Below are 11,062 nucleotides of genomic sequence, written 5' to 3'. Positions count from 1 at the left end.
CCCTGGGAACTAATATCTGCCCAGTCGCCAGATGCTGCCATTGCCACTGACCCCACAGTGCCTACCACACTTTCACACTAAGACACACTACCCACCCCCTGCAAGTCTCTTTACACTCCCAGAGTTTCCTCATATATCCCTTCTGGACCCTAGGTTTCACTAATCGGGAGATATGAATGGCCCGAAATGGCGTATAGAAACAAGGGCCCAAGGATGAATCCTCCACCCTGGACACCTGACCCAGGAGGCTCCCGGACATCCAGCTCATCAGCTCATGTCCGTGAGAATCGAAACGTCCCCTGCCTCATGCAAGGTTCATTGACAGCACCCACACGCTGCTCGTCTTCTTGCCACGGGCAAGGTATGATCACCAGAAGAGTGCAGGAAGTTTTGACGGAAACGCGTGGATACGATTCCAACCACATTCCCGTACACAACATGAGGATTCCCAGTGATTCCTAGTAGGCCATTGCTCTGCATGGTAGACGTACTCTTTCAGCTTCTTTGTAAAGGGACTCTGACAACCTGACAGCCCCACATTGGGTAGCACCACGGACAACAGTAGGATGGTCTCTCAAAAAATTAATAATTGAGGGGCGCCTGGGTGGCGCAGTCGGTTAAGCGTCCGACTTCAGCCAGGTCACGATCTCGCGGTCCGTGAGTTCGAGCCCCGCGTCGGGCTCTGGGCTCATGGCTCAGAGCCTGGAGCCTGTTTCCGATTCTGTGTCTCCCTCTCTCTCTGCCCCTCCCCCGTTCATGCTCTGTCTCTCTCTGTCCCAAAAATAAATGAACGTTGAGGAAAAAAAAAATTTTTTTTTTTAAATTAATAATTGAGCTCCTATATGATGTATCAATCCCGTATCTGGGCGTTTATATAAACGACAGGAAGCCACTATGTCAAAGACACATACTCATCCCATATCCTCACTACAGTATTATTCTCAACGTGTAAGACATGAGAGACTTGTGAGCATCCATCCACAGTAGAAATGGATAAAGAAAATGTGGTACATGTGTCCAATGAAATAACACTCATCCGTGGAAACGTGCGCCTATAACAGGGAACCAGTGTAACAACGAATCCACTCCATTTCAAAGGCCTTACCTCGTGCTCCTTCGGCAGCACAAGTGCAAAGGCCTTACCTTCAGGTGTTCGATATCCATTCCCTTTCTGTCACCGACATACATAAGAGGAATGAAAATCCACTTCAGGCTAACAGGGTTTGACATGAAATACTTCACACCAAGAATTCATAACCCATTAACATCCCCGCTGGGAAGTACACATTCATTGAGTACAGGCCTCATAACGCAACTGATGTGGCAGGCTCCAGAGTGGACTCCTGGGAAAGAGCCACCAAGCCAGACCCCGCCTTGAATTGGGAGGGTCACCTTGTCTTTCCCTCAGGGTCCTGAGTTTGAGATGCCACCAATTAAACAGTCACCCTTTTGGAAGCGTCAACCTTGGGACTTATTTTGTGAAGTGCCAGTACTCAGAAGACTTACCCATAAAACATTCATCTACGTCTTCCCCATCCCTCCCCCCAATGAAATGACCCAACATGACTTTGATGGGCAGTGGGCGGGCACAAGTGTGTGTGCAAGAAGGAAGAGGCATCACAGTTATTAAGTTGTACAACTGCTTTCCACAAGCAAACAAGCCATTCTTGTTCACTTTTGTACCTACCGCCTGGGGCAGGAACATGTGTTGGGGCACAGAGTTTTCTAAGTACCTCAGGTCTCAGGTTTTCACTGGGTAGGAAGTCGTAATGACCCCCATCTCCCACGGCTTGAAAGTAACTGAACCAAGTATAGGGATACATGAAAAGTCTTTGAAATGTCAACATGCTGTGTAAAGGCTACATACGTGAGTGTCTAACCACAAAGAAATGTGGATCCTTTGGACTTTGCGGAGTGCACATCAGGCTCTGCGATGCCACCTTCTGGATAAAACTGGTGCGAACAAAGCAACAGAGGAACCAGAGGTGTGTCTGACTCTAGAGGTCCCGAGGGTCTTTGAATGCACCTTAGAGCCATTCGTCTTTATGCTGAACACTCTCACACCCAACCGTCAAAGTCTTCACCTGATTTTCACCAAATTAACCCCTGCCCAGAAAAGAAGTAACTTTATACAGAGAAGGAAAGACAGGAGACCTTTGGGCACTGCCAGTTACCGAGCACCCTCCAGCCCCAACTTGACGCTGAGTGACATCAGCTTCAATGTCAGACGTCCAAGGCAGCCAGGAAAGAATGCAGCTCAGAGAAAGGCAGGGTCTGGGATGCTGGGCTACCTCCTGGCATCACAGCAGAGTTAAAGAGGTCCGTTTCCAAAGAGATGCCCAAGACCCTCTGAGAATGGTTGCTGGCCCTGGGAAAGGAAACAAAATGTAGCTGAAATTACAGCAAAAGGCTCAAGAAATCAAGTGCAAGTGGGGTCTGCACAGGTGGCAAGAGGATCTAAACCAAGCCATGATCCTTTGCTCCCATAAACACATTCTGGAAACGGTGTCCTAATTTCTTCAGTACCTCCTGTGTGCTGAGCACTTCATAAAGACGATCACGCTTGATTTTCACACCACGCCTGAGAGCAAGAGCAAGGTGTCATTTCCATTTTGCAGATGTGGAAGCTGAGGCTCAGAGATGACAGGAAGAAAGGGCCGAGGGTCTCTCAGACTCACATACTGGAAACTTATGGTGAACGAAACACGATGGGTGACACGGTCTCGGCAACATCTGCAAAGCCAAAAAATAGCTAGAATGTACGGAAGGGGAAACCTGCAAAGAAGTATTGACCCACGTGTTGCTTGAACTGTTAGCCTGTGCTTCTAGGACGGCTGCCACATAAATGCCCGCCCACCCACCCCAGCGGGGGTGGGCCGGGAGACTGTCACCCTCTGGCACCCACTTGGTGTACAGGTCTCATCTTTCTCACCTCTCCTAGGGACTCCTGGCTTTCAATTAATTCAGATCCATGACTTTAAAAAGTTACATTCAGACCTGAAGAAATGCACCTGAGCAGTGCTCCCACAATCTCGGAGTTCCTGAAGTTTGTGTCTGACCATCCCATCCAGTCCATCCTGCTTCTGCATGGTAGTAGAAAGCGATTACCAAAAGGATAAAAAGGCTCAAGATCAGGGTTTTCTGGGCATCTGGCATTCTAATAAAGCCAACGCGTGTGTAACAGTGGCACGCAACAGTAAGCAGAGGAACACGAAGAAGGTCTGGAAGAAAGATGCCACTGACTCCTTGAGGAAATTGACTCAAGACATGGAGTCTCTACCACGGAGTTAACAAGTAGCGTCTAGGCAGTGACCCCGACCTTGTGGGAAGCGCCCATGTTAGAGACTCGGGGATGGGATTTCCACACCGTCTGGAAGACAGGTACAGCCGACAGGAGACAAGTGCTATTCACCCAACACGTCTGGCCTCACACAGCCTGAGGTTGCTCTTACCTGTACGGCTGGTCTTGACTATCGGTTCAGGGTCCTCTCCTCTCATTACGGGCCCACCGGCGGACCGGAACTGGACGTTCCCATCACAGATCCTGAGGGAGGTGATGATTGTACAAATCTACAAAGAGACTTACCTGTGGAAGGTCAGCTTGGGACCGCTGCAGGAAAATTAGGTCACTTGGAAACTCACCACACGAGTGGATGGGGCAAACTTCCTCTTTCCCTCATCCAGAGCAATTTCTGAAAGTGGTTGGTGGGGCCAGAGGACCCAATCATGCAGCCTGTGTGAAGTAGGCCAAAAGAGTGAAAGAGAATGTAAGACAGGAACTGCATGAATCAACCCACAAGGTGAGACTGCGGCTTTAGAGGCTGGCTGATTGTCCCCTCAGCACGAACCGTGGTGCATCCCGCCTTCATCAACCAGCACAGGGGAATTCTTAAATATTATGTTAAGAGGTATCACCACTCAGTGGCGAGAAGGGGTGTCTCAGAACTCCCATGTCGCTCTTCACTAGTGAAACCGTCCACTCATACACAATTGCGGGTAACAAACCTTTGGAATGGGTGGTGGTGTTCTCACTTTGTCACCAATTGCTGACACTGACATACGACGCAAGACGATGGGTAACAAATCATTCAAATGGGTTTTGTGTTCTACTTAATAGACCACGAAATGCACATTACAAGGGCTGGGCTGTTATGCTAGACTTCGTAGTCGGTAACATAGTAAGTTCCAAAACCGCTAAAAAGAGAAATGAGCTAAGTTAATCACAACAAATTCCCGAAGCATTTCACACATCGCATAATGTCCCTACCACCTGACATTGAACCTAGGTCTCCGAGGAGGAAACAACGGGAACAAATTGGACGTTTGGTTACATACACATCGGAGAATCTGCTCTCCATGTGCAAGAATGCCCCTAGGATCCTACAGGCAATGGGCAAGTAATGAAAGCACCTTCATTCCACACTTAGATTTTGTTCAGGATCTAGGACTCTGTCTCAAAAGTCAGGATTGGTGAGGCTAGTTGAGGGTGCCCGTTCCTGAAGTCTGCTTTCCTGTCAGTACCGAAGACAGTCAAACCCAAATACCAGCGGTGGATCTTTCACAGGTCTAAATGTAATCAAAGTACATTTTACAGACCTCCAACGTGTCACCGATATGAGTCATTAAATCGTTTCTACGTGAGCTAAGATACCAAATTCAAGTCAATATCAAGAATCAATCAGCAAAAAGGCTAATAAGGCAAACCCAGCTATCACCATTATCAAAAGGAAGTCCCTGTTGTACTTAACACCAAGTATCAGATTACGCTCAGGGATGAGGGCGCTCAGGGTTTTGAGCAAAACAACAGCTTCCCTCTCATTTAATTCTCCCCTTGTATACACATTAGGTCTGACACAGGAAGGGAGGTGTATGAGGAGAAGCAGGCAGCCACTGACTATTTCCTAAGCCAATATGCTAGCCCGTGGGGCATTAAGGCACGGTCAGCTCTTGTGGCTAAAGAGGCAGGGACAGCACCCTCTGCGATTGGGGTGCAGTAGGGTGCAGGGAGAGCGGCATGTGCAGTCTAGCCCAGGACCCCTAACAAGGAGGACTGGAGGTGTCAGGGAACAGACTGTTTGTAAATAGGATACCACAAAGTAATTTTTTCTATGGGAGAACACCGAGGAAGGAGCACCTGGGTCAGCATTTAAAGACATAACAAGAAAAAAAAGAAAAGAAAAGAAATACCACTATGTCACGTGCACAATCAGGGTTCTAATATAATATTCAAAAGTATGCACTGCGACCAGCAAGGGCCATTCAGTTCTAGAACACAGAGAGCAATGCTTCTGGGGGTGAATTTGCTTGTAAATAAATTGAAAATGCCCCGTGACGTTCAAAGCAAATGCACTAAAGACTAAGTACAGAATTGACCTGAATAAAGTTGATACGTGTCATGTGATTATCATGAGAAATGAAACCCAGAACGAAGGCAACGGAATTCCGGGATGGCCGGTGACAGGCACTTCCCGGAATTCGCGGTCGGGAAACAGCACCGCCAGCCTGATGGTCAATACCTGCTATTTTTTACATTGGAAAGAAAATTTTAAGTGGACCCATGAAATAAAACACACAGAGCCAGGTTTTCAGAAACATTTTAATAGCAAATAAGACGAAAGGTTGGGCTCCCGGGCCACCGGGAGCCAGTCACTGTCATAAAGCAAGAAGCACACACACAATTAAAACAATCTTTTCCTCATTTGTAAAGTAACGACAACGCCAAAACTGGTTAACACAAAGCTTACGCAAAGGGCCTGGAACAACATTTAATGGAACAAAGTCATAGGAGACCCAATTCTTTTGTACACCCAAACCCCCAACTGTATGAGAGGCAAGCATTCACCAGATTGTTTTGAATTGTAATTTGAGATCACCTCAAAACGTTTATTAGTATTCATTTTGAAGACTTTATTTTTAAGCACTCTCCACACCAGTGTGGGGCCTGCAATCACAACCCCCACATCAAGAGTCACAGGTTCTATCACTGAGCCAGGCAGTTTCCCCAGAAAACCTTTGTTTTTAAGAGAATTTATCCATAGGGAACAAGACCAGGATTTAGCAAAATAAATTATGTCAAACACGCCATTATACTGGAAACATAAGGCACCCCATTAGACGTTGAGTGCCTCCTCTGTAAATTGAAATTTACACCAAGCACTTTAAAGGAAATCTATGAGGAGCGCCAACATCAAAATTCCATTGGCTGCCTTAAGGCGAACAGGGAAAATTAAATGCCAAAACAGTGTTCAGTCTTGGCTTAACAAGAGCGGCTAGGAGACATTCGGCGTGTGAAACTTTCACGTGTCCAGCCGGACAAACTGTTCCACGGTGCACGCTGCAAACACTTTCACATCTGGAGAACGCGTAGGAAACACAGTCAAAATAAAAAACCAAACTCAAACGGATGCAATGTTGCAATATCACAGGGAAAACACACCCCGCTGCCATTACGTTATCACATGAAACAAGAAATCAGATCCCGAGCAGATCGTTCCCATCAGGGACTTAAAGCACCAAGGCCCTGCCAAGCCGACCCAATAGGCTACCTTCTCATTCGAAGACGGCAATTAATAGAACACCTTTTTTTAATGGAAAACACGTGAAAAGCTTCCGGACCGCTATTGGTTGGCTACAATGATAGGAAAAACACGAATGCGTTACAGAAAAATGCAGCTTTCAGTGATGACTGAAGACAATTCCCGGTGGTCAGTGAACAAGCCCTGAGCCCACCACGCCATCTGTTTCCCCACTTTCATGTTGGAATTATCAGGCGGTTCCCCCGCCTTTTCAAGGCAGCATATGCAGAAGACCATTCCAAATGTTGAACAACTGATAGGAAACACACAGTCATGTTAAATGAAAGACAAAACTGCCCTCAAAGAAAGGCATCGGCTGTCGGCTGTCGTAATCACACACATGCCCCCCTCTCCTTACTTTCACTTTCCTTTTGTTTCACATCAAGATAAGAGATAGCCTGTCACCAAGACACCTCACACAAATGGCCAAGACCCAGATGTAAACAATAGTCCGTGACAAGTCCCGTCCCCAAGCACTGTACCACGGAAACCAAAATCGGCTCCCAGGCAGCCAACAGCCATCGTCCTGGCCGAGACCCACTCAGGCTCAGCCGACCGCACCCTTTTTTCTGCATTTTTAAGCTGCAAACACCACAAAACCTGAAGACCACGAATCGGGAGGGGGCGGGGTACGAGACCCACACTCAGACAAATGAAATGACCTGAAAGACTCATCATGTTGTTACATAAAGCACAACAATGTCCCCAAAGGCAGCTAAGGGCCCTTCCCTTGTCATCAATCCGGAAGCCCATGAGACACATCTGTCAACGTGTCTTAGGACACACCATCCGCCCCCCCCCCCCCCCGATTCTCTAAAACTCACACTTCAAACAGCCAATTATGAGAGAAAGTCAATTAAACTTACACTTGTGAGATCGGAGCATTGTCAACCGCCATATAGCCACAGTACCCGCCAGATAGCCACAGTACCCGCCGTATTTCGTCATCACTGAGGGGAACGGTCTACGGAAGCCTCATTGCACAATCCAAACCGTCATCGGCCTGCTCACCACGTGGTAGGGCTTCATTGCCGGGTGCTTGCCATCCTTCAATGGCCCCGCCTTCAGACATCAGCTTGGAGGGCCTGCAGTGATTGACAGGCAGACTGTCCATTCTCGTAGGTCTACGAGTGGAAACCGCCATACTTCCAGGTCCAAATAAATCACTCAAATATTTGTTCATATTTTTGTCTTTGTACATCCGTGTCTGTCCCTCAAGGCCGACCCCCCCGCCTTGTTAGACCTTCGCACATACCTTTTCCTTTGTTTCCAGTCATCTCGCACTTCGGAAATCTGGCTCCCCTAGTTTATCCTGACCTAGCTAAATGCGTCCTCCTCCAGGAAGCCTTCCAAGCTTACTCCTCCCATCTTCACAGAGTGCACATCACCCCTGGCAAAGACCCTCTCGTGCCGGCACTATCCTTCCCCCGTTTGTCAGGCGGGTCGGGGGTGTTGCGAGGCTTTATTGTGTAAACATTGTCACGCAATGGTTTGCGAGGTTGCCCTAACTACTGCGATGGTTAATTTTCGGTGTCAACTGGACCGTCCGTGGATGCCCGAGTTAAACATTATTTCTGGTTGTGTCTGGGAGGCTGTTTCTGCATGAGGTTTGCATTCGAATCGGTCACTCAGGAAAGTAGTTTGCCTTGCCCACTGTGAGTGAGCATTATCCCAGGCACCGAGGGCCAGAATATACCAAAAGGCACAGGAAGGAAGAATGGTCCCCTTTCCTTCTGCCTCACTACTTGAGGCGGGACATTTCATCTCATCTCCTCCTGCTCCTATTTCTTTTCTAAGTAGGCTCCACACCCACTGTGCGGCTTGACCTCATGGCCCTGAGATCAAGAGTCATGCCCTAGTGACCGAGCCAGCCAGGTGCCCCACTTTTCCTGCTCTTAGACTGGCATTCGTATCATTGACTCCCCTGGTTTGAAGGTTCTCAGGCCTTCATTCTCAGACTGAGTTACCCCACTGTCTTTCCTGGCGTTCCAGCTTGTAGACAGGAGATCGCGGGACTTCTCGGCCTCCATACATGTATGAACCAAAGTCTTCATAATATATTCCCATTGGTTCTGTTGTCTGCAGAATGCTGACTAATAAATTGGGACTATCGCGGCTAGCTGCAGCTGTCACAGATGGCTTCATAGGCCTCAAATAGAACTCTGGAGCAACAGCAAAACCAAATAAAGTAAAATGACTTCCAAACTACGGGGGATGAAAGGAAGACACCAGAAGCAGACAGCCTGATAGTTGGGCAGTGTTAAGGACACAGCCGTTGGCCCAGATGGGTGTCTTATCCACGGAGTCTGGCTGCTGCTCATTTACAAACTCAGTGAGAGCTTGTGGTTGAGCTGGGTTGGGGGTAACAGGTTAACAAAGATCTAGAGGGCAACAGAGTGGCTGCAGGCTTTGTCCGGCAACCAGTGAAGGGATGGTTTGGGACAGTTAATCCACATGAGGGGAGACAGGAAGATAGCCTGGAGCTGTTGATGTAAATGCCGTCCCAGGATCTGCCAACCCCTTCAACACTCGTCTCTAAGGCTTGTCCCTCTGACTGGTTCTGTGCATGGACACATGCTGGATCCTTTCAATGCCTGGCGTGTGAGAACCTGTAACACACACGTCCTGTTTCTCAAATCGCCTACGTCTCCCTGTCTCCCTCGTCCTCGGGTCACCAACCGTTCCTGTCCCATTCACACTCAATCCCAGGCCAATGCCCTGGGCTGCTTCTACCTGTGCGGGAAGCACTAGCAATCACTCCTTATCTGCTGTGCATTACGGCCAGTGGTTGCCTTTGTGGGCTGCACCTTTGCTGCTGGGATTCATACACCAGCTCTTCCTCCTATCAGCTGGGTAACTTCAGATGATTTTTGTGCTTCAATTTTCTCCTCGGGTACATGAGTGTGCCAGTAAGAACCAGCTCACTCGGCTGACGGAATATTCGTTGAGTTCACGCAAAGCCCTTTCCTGCTGCCTGGAGCCTTCCCATCCCAATGTAGCCCATATAAATCTGTAGTTTCTAAACACCGTTCGGAGCACATAATCCGCATCTTACAACACACTACCTAGGTCTCCGATTGTTGGTTCCACAGCTTTACTGCTTTCGTCTGCGGTCATTTCTCCATGCTAATTAATAAATCAACCAGTCCTGATTTTTTTCACTTTCCTATGTCTCATACCACGTGCTCATTTTAGCAGCACAGATCCTACATCTGTCTCCTATCTCCTTTCTAAATGCATCACCAGTTTCCCGTATATAATCATAAAATATAGCTCGGTACACAGCATGGCGTATATGGGGATTCAGTATGTACCTATGTAGGTCCTGAAACAGAACCTTTCCCCGGGAGATCTCCAGAAATACTCCCTCTTGAGGAGTTCCTAAACCCTCTGGTCCAATGACGGGTTGTGCCCGAAGGCACAATGGGAGAGGTGCTCCCATAGAGGAGTTGGCAAAAGGGCTCGGGAAGATGTGGTTGCCTATCTCGGGCCAGTCTCTCAGGAACGTGCCCCACGCTGCAATGTGTACCCCTGAGACTTGCTGTGGCTTGTGAGAGAGGAGGTAGGTTAACGGACTAGGGACCTTTCCAAGGACATGAGGAAGTCATTTACTTTCCTTGGTAGGATCCGTGGGTGCTGAGTGCTGGGAGAAGTCACCAGATCGAAGGCTGAGACTGTGCTGTACCTGTCCCGCCGTGGTCCAGAAAGGCAAGTCGGCCTCCAAGTCCTGAGCGCCCACACATGCACACACACTCGCATGTAATTGTGACACTGTGATAGACGGAGATCTCAGGACCTCACAGACGGGCACAACTCGCTGACATACCACAAAGAACGCCTGAGACTGTCTTCCACTAAAAGAAATACAGCTTGCCAACAACCTCGAGGCCCACACCTGGCCCCTTTTAATCACAGTATTCTTCCCCCCCACTCAAAGGTCACCATCTCCTGACTTCCCTAACGATCTCTTCCTTGTCTGTTTAGTTTCACTGACTAAGCTTGGTTCCATAACTATTCAGCTTTTCATTACTTTCCACTCATGTAAAATTTGTCTTCGGCCTGAGGAATATCGGTTAGTATTTTCTGCAAGTCCTATCTTCTGGTGACAAATTCTCTCAGGTTCTCCCCTTTGGTGCTTATAGGAAGACCTTTATTTCATCTTCATTCTTGAAATATGTTGTGGCAGGGGGAGGAGTCTCCCACTGGGAAGTATATTCTTTCAGCGCATAGAAGACGATATTTCATCTTCTATTCTTTTGCTTTTTTCTATTTTTTACTTGAGAAGGCAGCTCTCAGGCTAATTTGCTTTCATCCTCTGAAAGCTTACAACTACTCTATTTGCCTTTGGTTCTCAATAGCTTTCCTAAAATGTGCTCACGTGTAGATTTCTTGCATTTTTCTCCACGAGGAGTCTGTTCTCAGCTCCTATCTGCTCATATACTGCTTTGCTTCGTTCTCTTTCCTATTTGCCTGGAACCCCAAGGAAA

General features: G+C 48.0%; 1 long non-coding RNA gene across 2 annotated transcripts; it reads right to left on the bottom strand.

The window, feature by feature from the left end:
* Positions 1-826: 826 nt before the first annotated feature.
* On the bottom strand, positions 827-10,490 carry LOC128311457 (uncharacterized). 2 transcript variants are annotated; one of them, XR_008289866.1, is made up of 4 exons: positions 7,442-10,490; positions 3,453-3,733; positions 2,527-2,733; positions 827-2,368 (listed from the first exon to the last, which is right to left on the bottom strand). It is a non-coding gene; the product is annotated as an uncharacterized LOC128311457 (long non-coding RNA). The 2 variants fall into 2 exon arrangements; XR_008289865.1 differs by having other exon boundaries at positions 2,527-3,733.
* Between the last annotated feature and the right edge of the window lie 572 nt (positions 10,491-11,062).

The sequence above is a fragment of the Acinonyx jubatus genome, chromosome X (genome assembly GCF_027475565.1).
Source record: "Acinonyx jubatus isolate Ajub_Pintada_27869175 chromosome X, VMU_Ajub_asm_v1.0, whole genome shotgun sequence".
NCBI classification, from domain to species: domain Eukaryota; kingdom Metazoa; phylum Chordata; class Mammalia; order Carnivora; family Felidae; genus Acinonyx; species Acinonyx jubatus.
Note: the sequence above shows the minus strand (reverse complement) of the source record. Positions and strands in the feature narration are given on the sequence as shown.